Genomic DNA, 18649 nt, shown 5'->3' with positions numbered 1-18649 from the left:
AAAAGATCTGTCTCCTGGCAGATACTGAGGGATATCTGTGGGCCCGGCTATGAACTTAACTTCCAGATATTGATCACTGCAGCTACCCTTTCAGGACAGCTTTTCCTTTCCTCTGTGCAAGATGCCAGAGTTGTGCTGCTGCTTGCCCACCTCTTACCATCACAACTCAAACATTTGTGCAACACCTGGCCCTTGGGGGAATTAAATGGGATAAAAGGGATAAATGGGAAATAAAAGAGATAAAAGACAGTTCAGATGACTATCCATGGCAAAAAAATTATGCTTTATAGTTGGAAACATGGCCACGGAACTCTAAATTTTGGGCATTCAAGTCCTCATGTCTATAGCATCCTATTGCTAACAGAAACCACGCTGCATGCACAGGAGCTTCTGGAACCATAGCCCTCACAGAAACACATGTAACACTGGAGAGAAGCATGACAGCAGCTTCTTTTCATGACATGGGAAGGTGTTCTCTGACAACCTCCATTCACCTATAAGCAGATCACAGATTTTGAGACACTGGATTAAAGACAAGCAGGTACAGCTGAAAAATCTGTGACCTTTCCTATTCCTGTCCCCACACAGCCATCAACCTTTTGCTGTCCCACAATTCTCTCTCTGACTCAGACTGGATCCATCACTTCCCCCTCACCTTCTAATCAAAAAGTAATTCTGTAAGGCTGGATACACCTTTTTGTCTTCTGTTTTATTCATTACCTAATAAAAAAATCTTCTGCTGTGGGACTGTTCTGAAAGGACTCTCAACAAGTCAACAAGTCACTCTGCTGTAGCCACTGGAGCAGTTCAGGAATAGATTCTTCCAATTAAACATTCACTACAAATATAAAATTTAAAATAAAAATATCACTTCAGAAAAAAACATTTTCCTTTCAAAATATTTATGTGGAACTTTTCCCTGTAGAAGCGCAGTGGGAGCACTTCACAGTCTCCCATTAAATATCTACACAACATCAGTGCAATAGGCCCTCAGCCCTAATTGGCACCCTTGGGTGGCATTGCTATGTAAATGAGCAGTAATTCTTAAATTCCTGATCTAAACAGTTACTGCAGGCTCCATTAAGCACTGCCTTGAGATAACTGCACTTTGAGAGATGAATCCCTTAAATGTGGTTCCCCCAGACAAACTTACAGAGCTGCCAAAGGCTCAAAGTCTGCAAAATGCCCTGGGATACTTAAAATAAATGAGTGAATTACAGAGCTCTGAGAGACGATCCTTCTCAAAAAGCAGCTGCAGAAAAGTAAATGTTTGTAGAGAAAGAATATGTTGGTAAATACGTGCCAATTTCACTGGACTTTTTACCTTAAAATAAAAAGGGGATATAAATGCTCCTACTTGCAGAACTCTGTGAGAAACCCTTCAGCAAGGGTACATCACCTGCCTGGTATCAAGGTCTGCTTACATCACAACCATGGAAACCACAATCCTTAGGGGTGAGTCCCAGCCATGCAGCAAGTCCAGGAGCTCCACGGCCTGACTCCTCAGCACTGTGACAGTGTCCCTACAGCAGGCTCTCAGACTGCCAATCCTTTGGCCTGAGATCTGAGAAAAACATGGAGAGCTTCACCTGCTAGAGAGACATCAAACAAGAAATAAGAAAACACAACAGACTGGACGCTGTGCCTAGACCTGCCCACTGGAGTGACTCCTTCCTCAGCAGGGACAACTGGGCATTGCTATAGGCAATGCTTAAGCATAGATATGTGCATTCTATGACCTACCTGTTAAATACAGTCTAGGAAAAAATTCTAGGTAGCACAAGGGCCAGAACTCAGTTCTTCCATACCTTCTTACAGGCTTCTGAGCTAAAATAATTTAGATTTGATCCATCTTGAAAGGCCTATGACTCCCAGAGCAGTGTATACCATCCATGCAGAGCGCACCTGGGTGCAAATTCAAATACCACCTACCTTCAGTACAGTTCATAGCAATGTCTGTGGGATACAAACACTGCAGTATGTGCAGCACACAGACATTTAGACCAAGAAGATACATGCTGAATCGTTTTTGTGGCTTAATTGTAGTTATACATTATACTTTGTCTATTTGTACATCTACTTTTGTCTTCAGGATTCAGCAGTCTGCACGCAGATATTTCTGGACACTCAGTTCTAACTGGGTGTTTCCAACAGTACAAAACACTGGGACTTGTGTTCATTCAGCAAGTGTTAAGAATAATATTTGTAGTGTTTTCTGTTGTTTCTTTTTCCATCCAAAATTAAATATATTGGGAAAAAAATGGATTGGTAAACACCTGACAATTTCACTCCACTTTACAACACCTTCCACTATTACTGCCTTCAGGAACAACCCCTAAATGTGGTGATCAAATGCACACAATTGTAAAAGACCCCTCATGGTCTGGATCAAGCCACTTAGAGAATTGTTGAAGAAACAGCTTCAACATGCTCAGCTAGCTTAATGGGCAGTAACTGCATCAAAATGATTTGGTTTCCTGGGGTAGATGCCTATAGTAGTTTTCACATTCTGATCCCCAAAAATGTCAGGATCCAGGGCTCAAGAAAAGACTATACTGAAAATAAGCCTACAAAGGCTACAGCCAGAATGTCTTATCCTCGGGTGATGACAGTGTACCCACAGCAATTGCAATCTGCAGAGTAGAAAGCAACCAAAAAATAATCAAAAGTCCATTCTCGAAAGAATGGAAAAGGCCTCAGTCATTCAGAGAGTGCATGGTTGTTATAGGAGGGGTTAATTCCTGGCTGCCTTAGCAGGAGCAAAAATCAAGTCCCCAGGTGTCATCTGAGTCTATTTAATAAAGAGGATAAAAGAAGAGGCCATGCACGGTGCTCAGCACTGCCCACAGCCTGGAGAAAACACCTGCCTCTTTGTTGAGAGACGCTGACATGGCCAGCGTCAGCAAGCAGAGTCAGTGGCTCTGCCAGGGAAGGAAACGCCTACCCCGAAATCTGTTCCTGGAGCAGGTCCATGTTCTGCACAAAGCCATCTTTTAAGGGGCTTCAATCATGCCCTGCTGCTGGCACGAAGGGAGGGGGGGCAATTCATCTCCTTCCCTCTCCATTAGCTGCTTTTTTAAAATGCAAAGTGACATATTGGAGGGAACGGGAAATTAGCAGGTTATGGGTTTACTCACTTCTCAGACATCACTGACAACGTGCAAAAGATGGAGGTTTTTTATTCGCAGGTCATTTCCAACAGAGAAAAAGGTTACTATGGTTGCATACAAGAACACAGCTTTGAGCAAGCAGAAAAATTCAGACTAGATCATGACAGATCAGCCAGAGGGTTTAGTTTCATGCCATATCGCTATATGTATTTTGAACAAAAGTAGAAATGAGGGAAAAACTGCCATGTTTCAGAACAAGGTGACAGAATTTCATTGGAGAAGACTTAAGATTGCCTTTTGTTTTAGATTTTAACATTTTTCCTTAAAAACAAAAACTTGGCAAAGTTTGCATGCATATTTGAAAGGGTTTAGCATGGCTAATTTTGAGGGGGTGAGGGGGAGGAGCAGTGCGAGTCTAACTACAGAGCTGTATCAGGTTTATCACTGCCAGTCTAAGTTCTCTAGGCAAAGCAGCTGCCAGCTACAGCCTCCTGAAAGTACTCCAAACATCTCCTTTATCCTGATCTCAGCCAGAAAAACAACCTGATAGCCCATGAGGAGAAACTTTCTCCTGTTAAAATTCCCTAAGTGCTCTACTCAAAGTTTGAGCTTTGAATTCAGGGTTTGACGTTCCATGAGAACCTAAGGACATACCTAATTCAGCACAGCTGGCCTTTGCTCTAATCCTCCATGTGATGCACTTCCTTGCTGCCTTCTGCTTTTAAGCAAGAGCTGAAGCTTCATCCTTGTCACCAAGAGCAGGGCTGGGATAGTGTGGAAATCTGGCTCTTTCAATCTGCCTTCCCAAGCCTCACACCTAGGGCACTGGATGCCAGATGAGCAGGGAGGAAAGCATGGACCAGTTAACTCTGCTCTTCAAAACATTCCACCTTGCCTACTTGGCTCACTGCAGGGTTCTCCACTCTGTGGTCATCCCCAACGTGCTGCTTAGCTGCGATGCCACTGCTTTCATCTGTTATCTCCTTGTTCCTCAGACACATCCTTCCCTCTTGCCCATGTCCAAGATTCAAACAGGCTGGCATCTTTATGGGATGAAGAGGTATGTTTCTAGCATAGAGCATAGCAACAGAGAAAACTAATGCCATGGTCCTACACAGGGGAGAGGTGACACCAATTCCTGGACAGAGCCAATTTTAAATGAATCTCCTCTCCTCAGGTTCTCACAGGCCCTTTACGAGTCAGAACCTGATCATCTTCCAGGTAATTAAATCCAAATTGCCTCTCCCCTCTGTGTGATAGCAAGTCACTGGTATGCAGCACAGGTGGAGCTGCATGCTGGGTACACTGAAGAAGGCAAAGTTGATCATCTGAGTGATATGACTGGGAGAACTGGAGAACATCACTGATGAGCTGGGTTTTCTTCTCCACCAACTGCAAAGGGCTGATTCCAGGAGTAACAGAAAACTTCACAAGCCAGACTGATCTCTAGGCCTTCTCTCCTCTTTTCTCTCCAACCCTCTGCTATGAACAGGGTAGAGATAATGGAAACTAGACATCCCTGGGCAATACAAATACATGACAGCTATCTAGAGACTATTCCTAATAAAAAAGTCTGTGATTTACAGTACATTTTTGCCTCAAGCTTCTAGTAGAATACAGTCAGCTAAAGTCCCTCAGCCTACGTGCTGATTGCAACTGGGATGTCGCACCAACAGCTGACCCATAAAAACAGGTGTTCAGATGCTTAAATTCTTGCTGACAAAGCATCCAACATGAGCACTCCAGCACAAGAAATAAATATTCTACCAAAATGCTATTAGTACACTTGTCCTAAGACTGCATGTTTCAAATGGAACTGCTATATAAATCCACATTGACTTTTACAAAGACCCTAATGTTCTCAGGCAGAGTGCCACCAAGATTCTGGACAACCACAGTTTTGAAAATCATGAGCAAAATACAGAAATCCCAGGGTACAAAAAGAAGTTTTGCTATGAAGCTGAATGGACAGACAACATTCAGTTGAATGGCAAGAAGGGCATGAAGACTGCCTCTGCAGCTCCTCATCACGTGAATGAAAGTAATTACAAGCTACTTAATAAGGCAAAGGGACCTGAAACCTTGTTCAGATTTTAATCTTCAGGGTGTGCCTGTCTGCAGGCAGCCAGCCAGCTCAGCTCACTCTCTGCAGGCATCCAGGTGTTGGAGTGGTCCCTGCCTTGGGTATTTCGAGGTGCTTTGAGTTTTAAGGCAGTTGCAAGGGATGTCACTGGTGCTAGTGAGATGTGATCTCTTCCTCTCAGCAGTGTTTCAGAGGGCAGCTCCTAGTGAAAATCCTTGGCTTGGCAGGTGGAACAAGCTCCAGACCTCAGTTTGGCTGCCACGGCTGGGTGACATACCATGAGAGCAAGCACCATCAGTGATACCAGCAGAGGAACTAATAAATTGCTCCCACACCACACCACAAACTTCAATCTCACCCCCAGCAAGGAGTGATCTTCACAGATCACAGCCTGTGCTCATCCATCCCCATGTCTACTGCCGTCCTCAGAGCCACAGAGGCTGCAGCTGGTCCTCAGCAGCAGCAGAAAGGAGGTGGTGATAGACCTTTGCCTACTCATGTAGTCCTCTGCAAATGTACAGCCAGAACAGCACTCTTTGCTAATAAATTCTCCAAGTGCCAGAAATCAGCAGCCCTTCACTTAATTGGGAATGATTCTGCTTTCTGCATAAGCCACTTAAAAAGATGTAATTATACCTCAGGAGATGAAACACTTGCTATTCTTTAACAGCTGACTGCAGCTCCTATTACCTGCAAACACACAGAAAAAAAACTTACCAGCCATCCCCCTTTCTGATGGCTCAACTTCAAATTTAAAATGTTAATAACAAATATTCAGCCTGCTTTTGTCAGGAGTTTGTAGGGCACTTGCATTAATAGCCCCTTTGCACCTAATAGCCACCTTGCCCTCCGTCTTGGTGATGAGCTGGATCCGACGTTGGAGTTAGTTCTGAGGGCTAAATGACTGCCCTGGGAAAGGAAGCAGAGCTGCTTTGATCCTGTAAATACAGCTTTCCTGGAAAGCACCACAGGGTGCCTTTAGATTCCTGACCTGTCCGCGCAGCCCAGGCCAACCACCGAGTTCATGTTGCAGCCCTCTGGTTCCCTGAAGAGACACCCTGTCCCGAGACCAATGTCACTTTGCTGTGCTGGTCCCCAGAACAGCTGAGTCATGAGATGCTGCAAGCTGAAAAGTCCTGTTGTACCTTCTGGGCAGAGACCCCATAGCTGAGTCCTGTGGTGCTTACTGAGTCCATGCAACAGGGAGGCAAACTCTTAGGATTTCAACATAAAAGCCATTAATAGACAAGAAACTGTTCAAGCTAGTGTTATTTTCCTTCAGCCCTGTCATTCCTTCAGCACTATCCATGCTGTCCAGTTTCCTTCTAAGCAATCTCTCACATTCTCCTGCATAGGCAAAAAAGTACAGAACTAATTTCACCAGATAGAAACTTGTATACTCATGCCAGAATCAGCTGCAAACTGGAGGGCAGTTATGAAGAAGAGTCTCATAGTTTAATGATAGTTGATGCACATCCTGACCTTCTGACTATCACTATCCTCAAACTAGGAGGCATTTAAAGCTTGCAAAAGACTTGAACTGGAACTTTATTCAAACTTTGCTGAGGATTTTGTTATCTAGATCTAAATCACAGTCTCAGTGCCTATTCTCCAACCCGTTATTTGATGAAATATGGCACCTCAGATCAACACTCAGCAGATCAAGATGAACTTACAGAAACTTACAGAAAGGAAAGCCAGTGAGAAAATGCTTCTCCACACAGCCTACACTCAGCTGTGAGGATCCCTGCCCCAGAAAGGCAGTATCCAATTTTCAGGATTGCTAATCCAGGTCTGTGTACTCTCAGACTGCCCTCCAGTGATCTGGATTAGGCGTGGGCACATACTTGCATTTCTCTTGCATTAGCCAGAGCACACAATGCAAACCTTGTGCCAGTGTTATGCTTTTATGTCAGCTGTTACCTGATCTGCTATGAAGTTAGGACAGTGTGGACAGACTGTGCCTGATCTAGCATAAAACCTGCCAGAATAAAGTTAACCCTTTAAAACCCTTTCAGCAAGTTGGATCCAGCAAAGAAAGTTTACACTAAGTTAGCAATTTGTGCCCAGTAGCTGTGATATTTCTTGAGGCAGCATTGCTAGAACTACCGTTTATTTCACCCTTGAACTCTCACTTGAATGATATTCCATGTCTGGGAAGGATGGACAGCTTCCATCCTTCTGTCTGCCCTTGAGGGAAATAAGTGACACTTCTGGATTCACATTGTAAACTCATAATGTGCAGTGTAGGACCTCACCCCACCCCATCCACAGGTACCTGAGTGCTTGGGTGATGGTGGCTGCCAGCTGTCCCTGAAGGACCAGGCCACCAGCCTGAAGCGTGCTCCAGAACTTGGACTCCATTTACATCTGGCATGTCACGACAGTGGCTCTGCATTAGGAGCAACAGGGTGGCTGGAGGCTTTCAAACACAGATAAAAATCACGCAAACTGCCTAGGAGCAGACAGGCTCATAACGCTAAAGCCTAGGTGATATTTAAAAGGATGCAACCAGGTTCCCCCAGAGCCTTCTCTTCTCCAGGCTAAACTACCCCAGGTTTCTCAGCTGTTCTTCACAGAAGAGGTGCTCCAGGATGGTTACTCCACTGCGGGTGACATTTTATGCCTCTGTCGCAACCCTTCTGTGATGCCATTCAAACAATTTAAACCACACCGCCGTCATTAACTGCGTCCCCACCTTCCTCAGAGTGGCTGACATGGCCCTGAATATGAATCACAGGAGCTGAGCCCACTGGATGTGGAGGATTTTTGTGAAGAGTCTCAGACCAACTGCAATTCCTTCAGATCCTGGTCACCTGTACCTGGGGACAGTAAACATCTCCTCCCCCCCAGGCATGAGGAAAGGAGAAATAAAGACCAACAGTTGTCATGGGGAAGCCTGCACAGAGCTCCAACATGAAGGACAGACACGTTTCAGCTGTGCCTGAGACAAGTGCTCTCAAGCCACGAATGCATAATTTTCATTTATTTTAATTCACTTGCAACCACATACCCCACATAGAAAAATTTCAGTCTGACCAGATGAAGCTGGCAAACATATGAGTTACTGAAGCTGGGAAAGCATGGTGTGAACTTAGGTGGAGCTACAACAACCCTGCCCATCTTGAGAAATCATTTTGGGGCCTTCCATGCTAGGAGCACAGCATGCCCATCCCCATCACAGCCATTCACTTCTGTTGTCCAAAATTACTGAATAATTTTTCACTTGGTATGAAGTTTCATTACTCTAATTGCAAGGTATTAATTCTTAATTGCTCAACTAATTTCTGTATTTGAAAAGGAAGAAGGATGTGGATGGTGTTTACTGCACCCACATGGCATCGACCTTATGCCTTGATGTCTAAAGATGAAAGCAAAAAGGAAGGAACAGTTCCTTTCTTTCAAAGACACTTTGCTTGGCACTTGCATCACAGACCCACAAACAGAGCAGGACAAAAACGTCCCATTGAAGCTTTGTGACATTTCAGAGATGCTACAAAGTTTCACCACGATCAAAAAAAAAAGGTTTTAAAAAAGAAAATTGAAACTCACTTTTTTTTGGTGGTCAGAACTTTAAATTAAATAATGTTGGGATTTAATAAAATTTAGTATTTTGTCTTTGGCTGGATGAGTGGAACAAATCAGTCCAAGTACAAGCTCCACAATTTAGTCAATTTGATGCAGGAGGACATCACTGCTCTGAGCAATCTGTCCAGCTGCAGCCAGCTCATGCTCCTGGCTGGGATTTGTCCTGGAGCAGAGGGGTAGAGATGGAGAAATGGTCAACATGTTCACCAGGCTTCCAGGTAGAAAGTATGAAGGACTGAGAGAGGTGTTCACCTCCCTCACCGGCTGCCACAGCTTCATCACTCCCATCCTTTCCTTTCCAGGGTGCTGATTTCAAACTGACTCATAGAGAAACAAAACAAGACAGAAGAACAGAGAAAGAAAGGTCTCCACCTGCATCTCTTTCTGAAACACGCAGGTCTGGGGGAAGAAGGTTAGGTATGGTGCAAACATGGCAGCTGACCCCAAGCCTCTCAAGAAGCTGTTAAGAGTCACAGGCTCAAATTTTATACCTGTCCTACACAGCTGATCCCTCCTGCCTGTGCAGTCTTGTCCCTGCTGCCATGCCCCCACTACACCTTACAAATTACGAAGGGGACAGATTTTAGTAAGATAGATGGGCAGAGAGGGAACTCGGTGACCTGACAAATGCAAGTAGCAGAACCTCCTATCCAAACCCTTCAGTTCTGCCTTACTTTTGTATCTATACTAATACCACCTTTTTAGTATCTAGGTATCATTTTATATCCACACTTGGGACCAACACGCTAGCTTTCCCTCCTTCTCTGAGAGGAGTCTTCAATAGGAGCTTCCCTCATCCTTGCCAGATCCCTGTATCAGCAGGTTAGGAGATGTCAGTCCTCTTCCTCCTCATACAGAGCAGGCAGGGGAAACACAGATTGCAGAAGCACCCCAGATACTCTCTGCAGAGTTCAGAGAACCAGGCTCCCTGCCCATCCCTACCTGCGGAGGCTTCGCAGCTGCAGCCTTCCCTCTAAAGACAGATGCGGAGCAGTCTGCAATCAGTCTCCAAGAGCCTTTGCCCCCCAAGGGTTCGCAGCGGGTGCCTCCGATCCTCCCTGGCAGCGAGGCAACTGTGGGTGAGGCGGGCCGAGAGGGTTGGCTCCTGGAAGCCAAGCCTTGTTTTGAGGAGGAGACTTGGGTGTGTTTTGCCCTTCAGGGGAATCAAACAGGTTTCTCCATTCAGACTGCATGGTCTCCCCTCCCGCCAGCTCTCTACATTCTTTGCATTCTCCAGCAAATGTCACCTTCCCCAGCCTTATGCAGCAACGGGACAGCAGAGAGCAGGCCCTCCTGAAGAAATTCAGCCCACTGAATTTCTCCCCAGGCCGACCACCACCAAAGATTTCCAGGGACAGGCTCACCCCATAGGAATGGGGAGTGGGCACCCCTTTGCTGCCCACATACTGGCAAGCCCCTGCATTTGAGAAAGTTGCTCACAGTGATAATACTCTTGCAGCATTAGGGGCTGGCACTGTAATTAGCACTAGACAGTGATCCGCTCATTTTGACTAATTAAATGAGGGACATAGGTGTGTTTATCACCATTCAATGCAGAGGAAGTTGTTGGATACTATCATCTTACTCAATTTATTTTCCCTTTTAATTAATTGCTGTAGTTGCCACAAGTTCCCTGAGGCCCAGTTCCACCAGTCTTTTGGACACAGCACCCTTGGACACACTTTTAGCGAGTTCCTAAAGGCTTGTGGTTAGAGACATGAGTTTAGAGCACTTCTGAGAAGTTAGGGCTTCAGCCCAAGACTGCCACAGGATGACCAAAAGATGGTAAAGCCCCAACCATGTACAGGTTAGAACCTCTCTCTATCTGCACTCACCAACGTCTGCAAACTGATCTGAAGTAGCAAGAACCCTCTAGTAAATGGATCACAGAAAAGATCTGCCTTCTCAGCTGTGTGACAGACCTGCTGCAGAACAGTGAGCAAACCACCAGTGTTCTGGGCTGGGATGAGCTGTAACAGAGCTAATGATACACCCCTGGCTCTCACCAGAACAGCAGAGATAATGCCTGAAAAGCTCTGATGCCAACACTGTTATTCCGATCGCAGATCCTTCTCTCTGATCTACTTGCGCAGGCTCAGCACAGCTCTCCTCCCCAAAGGCTGCTGCTGATCCCAGCTAAGATAGGCACAGGAGAGAAGGCGATGTTCACAAAGCCACACCCTGACGTGCACAGAGTGGTGTCCAATGCAGGAAACAGTCTATTTAAAATACAGACCAGTCCCTACCTCCATAAAGCATCCTTTGATTCAGAGCTGCAGCTGACAGTGCAGCTTTATTTTCAGTAGCCCTTGAGTCACCCCATCCTTTGCTGAAGGCTTGTTCAGTTTATTTCCTGAAATAATAGTGACTAACAGCCTGGCCAGCCTTTTAGGTGCAGTATGTCCTCTGCCAAACGAGCAGAAGGGACACCCCAGGGTCTAAGGACTACAATTCTTTTTCTAGTACAAACACACTGTTCTGCAACAAATGTTAAAGCAAACAAACAAGCAAACATCTATTATGAGCACCATGACAGTAAACAAAACAAAACAAAACAAACAAAAAATTCTAAAACAATACATCTGAGTTCTACTGGCTGCAGACAAACTTTGTTGAACTGGCACAAATACAGGCTACAACATCAGTTGTGATGATGCCTGTCAACATTGCTTTCTTCCTCAGAAGAAAGAAATGCAGCAAAGAATTGTTGTTTTAATTAAGTAAGAGGAAATGAGCGTAGTGATAAATAAAATGTTGTTACTAGCTAGAAAATACTGGCCCAAGTATACATACAAAGTGTTGTGATATAAAGACAGTTCTTAAACTCAGGGTGTGGTAGAAAAGTAGAAAAGCAAAGAATACATTTCTGAGCTGGCAACTCTATCACAACTTGGATGCTCAAGCTGCTGGTAAAAGACTTGTTGCACAGCATGTAGGTGAGTGAGATGCACAGAAGTGCCAAGACAGACACATCTTCCCACCCAACATGAACTACCCCCATTCTAGCCTGTCATTGTCAACTTTCTGAATGCTCCTCAGGTTTCATTCTCCTATGTTTCACCTCCTGTTGCCACCTAGAAGCCCCAGTGACTCAGTATTGACCTCACATATCCTTTCTCTTTCAGGAATACACACGAGCATTTGCTGGCACCTCAATCCCACTCTGGGCTCTCCATACTGGGCTGATCCCATCGCAATGCTCCTGATAGAAGGAACAAAGGAAGAGATATTATTTCACTTTAGTTAGCCATGGATTTCTGGTGCAAACCAACTATGTCATTTTAGCTACAGGCTAACAAAATTGTGAGATGTAAGGCTGCTGCAGAACAACACATGAATGAAGGACAGCATTTGCCCACTCACTGCTACATACCATACTGGCCTCAGGAAGCTTCTTAGGAGCAAGGCAAGGAGGTTTAAGGCTTGTTTGTGAAAGCCAAGGAAGAACTATGATAAAGCTAAAAATGCCACTCATGGACAATCTATGTTGGAATAAAAGGGTCCTTATTCTACTATATCTACTTCTCCTTCAATTTATTTCCCATTTCATCACAGGGGAAACTGTGATTCACTTGTAACTGCAGCCCCGAGGAGAGAAAATAACTCATGGCTTCACCTTCCCCTGATGTATGTGGTGCCCCCAGTAGTGAGATACTCACATCCCTTCAATTGTTTTGAATACAAAATATCTGAGACTTACGTAGAGAAAAATAGCAACAGCGAAGACATCATTTACGCAAGCCTCACAGTCATGCTGAGAAGCAGCAGTCAAGTCCCAGTCAATCACAGCAACCAGGGAGCCCAGGGACTGCAGCTCCCCATCAGGGTGGCAGGAATCCGACTCCAACAATGCCCACTCTTCATTCAGTGCATAGAAGATCCTGGCTTACTGTAGCAAATAAACCTGCAACCCTCCCAGCAGTTTCAATTCTCTCTCCCCACCTTTTGGTGCAGCACAGCCCTTCAGCGCCGTTGCTTTCAGTTGCAGTAATGCAACTGCAAGGAGAATCAAGTTTTGTGTATTCCAAAAGTACGAGTTCTGCATGGGGCAACATCATGACCCCAACACACAGCAGCCCTGAAACTATTCTGCACACTGCTGTCAAACACCACTACTAGAGGAGCAGAGAAGTGGAGCGCAGATGGATGTATGGATGTGGCAGAGCTCTCAGGGAGCGGGCTTCTTACTTAACAGCCCAGAGAAAGAAAGAGATGGTATGGTTTTAAAAATCAGAAAAGGGGAAAATCTCATGAGCTGTTGTTTTCCAGGACTAGGAGACCATGGGGATGGACTTTCTGTCTTTCTTACCTAGACGAGGACAATGCCAGAGGGCAAGAGACAACAGACACCACTGGAAAAGTAAGATACACATGTATACGTGTTAGTATACAGATACATTAACATAAATTGCAGCTTTTATTTTTCAGTAAGAAGAGAGAGCATCCTTTTTGTTTAAAAAAAGGTTTTCATACTCTGCTTAGATCAAAAGAACAGTGTTGTATCACCCCAGTTCTTACTAATCCCATACTGCAATGGAATTGCAGTATGGCTCAGCAAGCACATCTATGGTGTGCAGCAGCTTGAACAGTTAAAAGGACAATCACTCTCAAACAAATCATTGTAGTTTCATCCCAAAAAAGCTCTTAGATAAACCTCTTTCCAAAGTACAGGTGAATGTCACTCACACCAGCAGGCACAGAATCCCTGATGGGTATTCTTCGTAATTACAGGAGCATGTTGAGTTTCTAATGACATGGCATTTCAAAATTACAGCAGTGGCCAGAGGCAGAAGGTTTTTATTGCCAGCCAGGGGCAGGCCTGTGTGAGACTGGAAGAGCAGCACACCATAGGGTCGCTCAGATGCAGTACTCGTAGGTTGCTGCAGACCAGGAGCTGAAAGATCTGTAAGGAAAGTTAATTTAACTTCAGACATTTACTGACACAAGCAAATCAGGAATCTCTTTTCTTTTTTCTAGCTTTTAGAAGCAGCTTTAGCATAAAGACTCCAAAAGGAAGGAATTCTTATGTGTGGTTTCTAATATAAACATGCAGTGTGTATGCACATGCCTGTGTGTAGGTGGAATGAAATCAGGCCTTTTTTGCCCCTTTCATTCACTAACATAAAGAGCAACAACTACAAGCCTGATGCTGAGAGGCCAAAAAATTTTTTTAAAAAAATATAACTCTTAAACCTGCAAGAAGTAGCATTTAAATACTGACATATTCATGAAACTTCAGGACAAATGCACCAAGCTCAGTCTCACCAGCAGGGCCAGCCTCATCTGGAAATATCAGCATTCACCTGCACACCTCTGGAGCAAACCCTGAATGCGCTACAGTCAACAGAAGTCCCTTATCTTCATCAGTACAGGAGCAGAATCCAAGAAGGGCCTTTTTCATCTGTACAAGTTTAAAATCCATGGGGTCTGGCTTAGAAACATCCCAACCTGCTGCAGATTTGGACTCTCTCCTCAGACCATGAGCCAAAGGTGTGGTCAAGCTGCCATCCAGCTGTGCTGGAGACAGCGCAGCCCCACACAGGAGAGATTTGCACTGCTGTTTCAACAACCTTCTCCAGAGGTACACGTTCCTCCAGGAGGGAAGGGAGGAGGCAACAGGTTAGAAGAACTGTTTTTCCATCTCCAGTTAGGCAACATGGTTTTTCTGTAACAGCTACAGGTAAACTTCAGCCCAGAGTATCTGATTTTATGAGGAAATGGATTCTCCCTGCAACTCCTTTACAAAAAAAGCACAAGCACCTCCCAAAGATTCCTCAGTTAAGACTGCTTAATGCTTATTTCACCACTGCTTATATTACTTCTTTATATTCCTTAGTACAAAGCAGATCATTTGGAATCAGCAAGCATAAGAATTACATCACACAAGGAAGCTGCAGACACAGAAACCATTTATAGACTGGAGAGAATGCCTAACAGCAAGATTTAAAGAACTCAGACAGCACAGGTTAAAAGAAAAGAAAGAAAGAAAAAAAACAATGAAAAAAATAGGAGTGATTTGACTATAGTATAGGAGAACTTTTCAAAGATAGAATGTAGCAAGCATGAAGGACACATTCAACCAGGAAATGAAGACTATGCTTCAACAAGATACATTGAGCTTTTTGAGTTTGCAGGTGAGCTGTCCTTGTTTTTAGAGGAACAGTGGCAGTAAACACTCCTGCAGATGAGCTCTCTGTTTCCCTAAGAAACCCAGAAGCTGCCCCAAAGGGGATACCAGAGCCACAGCCAGCGATGAGGAAGCTCAGGCTGGCAGGTTGGCCTCTAATATGTAGCTACTGTGCACTCTTTTAGGTAGGACAAATCAGCCTGTCCCTGCTGCCCAGGGCATGCTCCTACCACTTCCAGAGACAGCCAGCCTAAAACTAGTTGCCATAACTCCGCGGCGCATTCCTTTGCCGAGCTGCAGTTTGTGTACCTTTAGAAACAGCAACATCTGCAAGGCAGGGAGCTGCTGAACTTCTGAAATCCAGGCAGCTTTATAGAAAGGGGGTTGTATGGAGCAGCAGAGCAATTCTTGTTATTCTGCTGACAGCAGTGGACTTCTGCCACTCTCTGAGCAGTCTAGTTTGTATTTGAGCAGTTAAAGTACATTTAGAATTTGAGTCTCATCAGAAAAATGAGTTCCCACCACTCCAGAGCACTGAACTCCACATAAATATCTCCTGTCTTTTGGGTAGCGATTTCCCCAGTGCAACCATCTTGTACTGAACATACAAGGAAGACACCCAACACATCAATATTTTGGGCCTTCGCCAAGGTTACAGAAAAGCAAAGCCTCACAAGAGACTGAGCAGAGCTGCGATGAGTAGAAGGGTGTAAAATCGCTACACCCATTTGTTGCAAGGGAAACAAACTGGTTTTTCGTGAGGCCTCATTACAAAGTGCTTCTGAAATGCCAGACCTCACCTTCCTAATAGCAGGTAGCAGAACAGAATCATATATACTTGACCGTTTAGGGCTAGAATAAAATAATCTTACCAGGAAACCACCCATGGTCATGAAAACATATCTACAAAGGAGGTCAGGATCTCTCAGAATTAAGATAATATTGTCTTGTCAGTAAACATTGAGCAAAAGAGCCAGCCTGATGGTACTGCTAAGACAATAAAACAATACGTGCAATCTGCTAGCAGAAACACCCTCAAACATGCTCTGTTGCAAGCAGGGAGATGCCTATTTATTTCTCATTGCCAGCTCAGCAAGCTGCCCCCAGGCTCTAAGGCAAACAAGTAGCTTTCCTTCCCCAATAATAAGGGCCAAGTTGCACCATCGCATACATCTGTGGACCTGGCACTTCCAAAGAGTTTGCACAAGCATTAACGAAACTTGGTAAACAATTCTCTCCAGGAGCAGAGCACAGCCCATCCACGTCATGTTGGGCTTTGTAGGGCTAAAAGCTGTGGAAACTCATACTGATGCTCTGAGATAACTGACACCAGCAGATCCGAACAACGTATGCAAGGGTTTATAGAGTCCAAAGGAGCCACTACCACAGTTCCACAAAAGGGTTAATTTGAGCACTGTGATGGATGGTAGGTCCCTGTGCACTGAAGACAATGAAGACAGTGAGCAACTGTACGCCTGCATGATGTAAACACTGTTCTCCACCTAAAACCTCCTACATATCCACCTTGAGCTTGACACAAATTTGCCTCAATGCTCTCTTGACATACAAGATGGCTTCTGTCCTTTCTCACCAAATATTCCTCTTACTTTTTCTGAATAATTGCAACCAAGCCATTATTTTTCCTTTCTGGCACCAAGGTGTATATGGACAAGACCTCCTCTGCACTCCAATGGCAAGACTGAAAGGCATTTCTTAGACTGAAACACACCTACAGTGCATACATTCCATTCCAATCTCTATAAGAGAAGTGGGGTTTTTAGTTACTTCACTCCATTTAGAGAAAGCCCTTGTCTTCCTTTCCCTCTTCTTTTTCTCTAGGGAAAGAAACTGAAGATTTCATTTATCTCTTCCATTACTTGTCAAACCAAAAACCATCTCAGGACAGCAAAATTTGGTGCTGCAGCAAAAGCCAGGAGAGCAAAGTGAAAAAGATTACAAATCTGACAAGGGCGCCCTAGGAAAGCCCTTGAAGTTCCCAGCAGCTCCTGTTGAACATTACTAACAAGAGGGGCAGATGTGACCCTAGGTATTTGGAATGAAATTTTGTCAACAGCAATTTTTGCTTTGTAGCTTCCTGCTTGCTTGCGTGCTTGCACAAGACACATGTAAGACACTAGTTGCAAAGAGAAGTCATGCAAAAAATTACAAGCAGGGGAATGCAGATCTGTAAAGGTCTCATTTGTTTGCATAGAATACATAAGACAGGACTTGCATGAGTGCTTACTGGATTAAGAAGCAGAGTTGAAAGGAGAAGTCTTGATCAGGGATAGAAAGAAGCTATGGATAAAGCAAGGTTCCTCCTCTGTTGTGGCCAGGGCTATAGGCATGGTGATGTCAAGTTCCACCACAGCAACAACGTGTGTTTACTTCTGTTTTGCAGAACAGAAGCTAGTCAGCTTCTCAGAAGAAATGCTGGGAGCTGACCTAATTACATAGCGAATACCAAGTAAAACCAACTTGAGCATGATGCAATGCTTCTTTCCATGCCCAGCTCTGAGAAACTGCTTAACCCTATACAAGCAAAAATCTTGCTTACTCTTGCTGTATTAGCCAGACACGAGGGAATATACCATCTGCTGCTTTTTGTCCAGCAGACCTGAACTTCCAGTGCCTCTCGTTTCTAAAGCACCTTCTGGATTTACTTTCAGAATGCACAGGGAGATGAGTAACTGCACAGGTGTTTCATCCAAGGCCTGAGAGACAGCACTTTTTAGGTTAGAAGCAATTGAGCAGCTCCAGCTGGGAAACGCCATCTACAGGCCAAACTGTGTTTACCAGTTTATTTTTGAGTAGTCAGTACGAGCCCCTTGCCCTTTAGCTCTGTTCTTCCACCTCTCCTGGGTGAGCATGGCTATCCCTATCCCACAGTGAAGACCTAAAGTTCCACGCTGCGCCGGATCTTAAGTCCAAACAGCAGCACATCCATCTCTGCTGCACCAGCTCTGCCCTCAAGGCTTTTTGTACTTACCAGTTTGAAACCATCAGCTACTTCTACTGCATGTGGCAGAGGTACAACTGAACTGCCAATTTTCCCAAGGCCGCTCTTCCAGTAGCCATTTAAAAGCTTAACATCAGCTGACTGCATTACTAAACCTGGAAACAGGCCCAGCTTCAGATAGAGGAGCACAACCTTCAGTCCTTACCAGTCCTTTAAGGTGAGATGCCCGGTGTTTTATAAAGCCTGGGCATAAAGCCACAACTCTCAGCTAGGTGTGGTTTCACCATTATGTTTTTTTTTATGTGGCATAAACTCAGTAGATATGGATGGGGCACCCATAGCCTGTTACATCACTGAAAAAGTGATGAAAGAAAGGGTCTTCGCATTAACAGCAAATTTGTGGCATGATGTATCGCTGATGTATCACACAGGGGTAACTCATATTTGAAAGTGGCATGTTTCCCAGTGAATGTGAAGGTGGATATAAGATTCAACTGGTCTCTTAATTGGCATTGTTGGGAGGGAGGGTGGTGGGAGAAACTCTGCTGAAGAATTGCATCCTAGAACTCAAGCTTTAAACATTTAACCCTACGTTCTGGGAAAAAATATAGCCAATATGTTTGACCAGTGCAAATATGAATTGTGTGAAGTGGTCAAAGTAACTGAGTATTTACTTCAAGAGCAAATACGAAAAACATGAGTAAAACCAGCCATAAGATAACCAGAAGCTTAAAAAAACCCACTAATTTCTATGGGACTCTGGCAGCATACTGAAACTCTCA

General features: G+C 44.5%; 1 protein-coding gene across 5 annotated transcripts in view; it reads right to left on the bottom strand.

Moving 5' to 3' along the window:
* The window catches only part of ZNF185 (zinc finger protein 185 with LIM domain), a 44685-nt gene extending 34824 nt beyond the window's left edge, over nucleotides 1–9861 (bottom strand). For all 5 annotated transcript variants that reach the window (XM_052673671.1, XM_052673674.1, XM_052673675.1 and 2 more), the window contains exon 1: nucleotides 9724–9861. The gene's annotated coding sequence lies outside the window, so the exon portion shown is untranslated. The remainder of the gene's footprint in view (nucleotides 1–9723) is intronic.
* Nucleotides 9862–18649: the final 8788 nt, after the last annotated feature.

This window comes from Tympanuchus pallidicinctus, unplaced genomic scaffold, assembly GCF_026119805.1.
Source record: "Tympanuchus pallidicinctus isolate F22 unplaced genomic scaffold, pur_lepc_1.0 scaffold13, whole genome shotgun sequence".
Lineage (NCBI taxonomy): Eukaryota > Metazoa > Chordata > Aves > Galliformes > Phasianidae > Tympanuchus > Tympanuchus pallidicinctus.
This window is presented reverse-complemented; position numbering and strand designations above follow the sequence as displayed.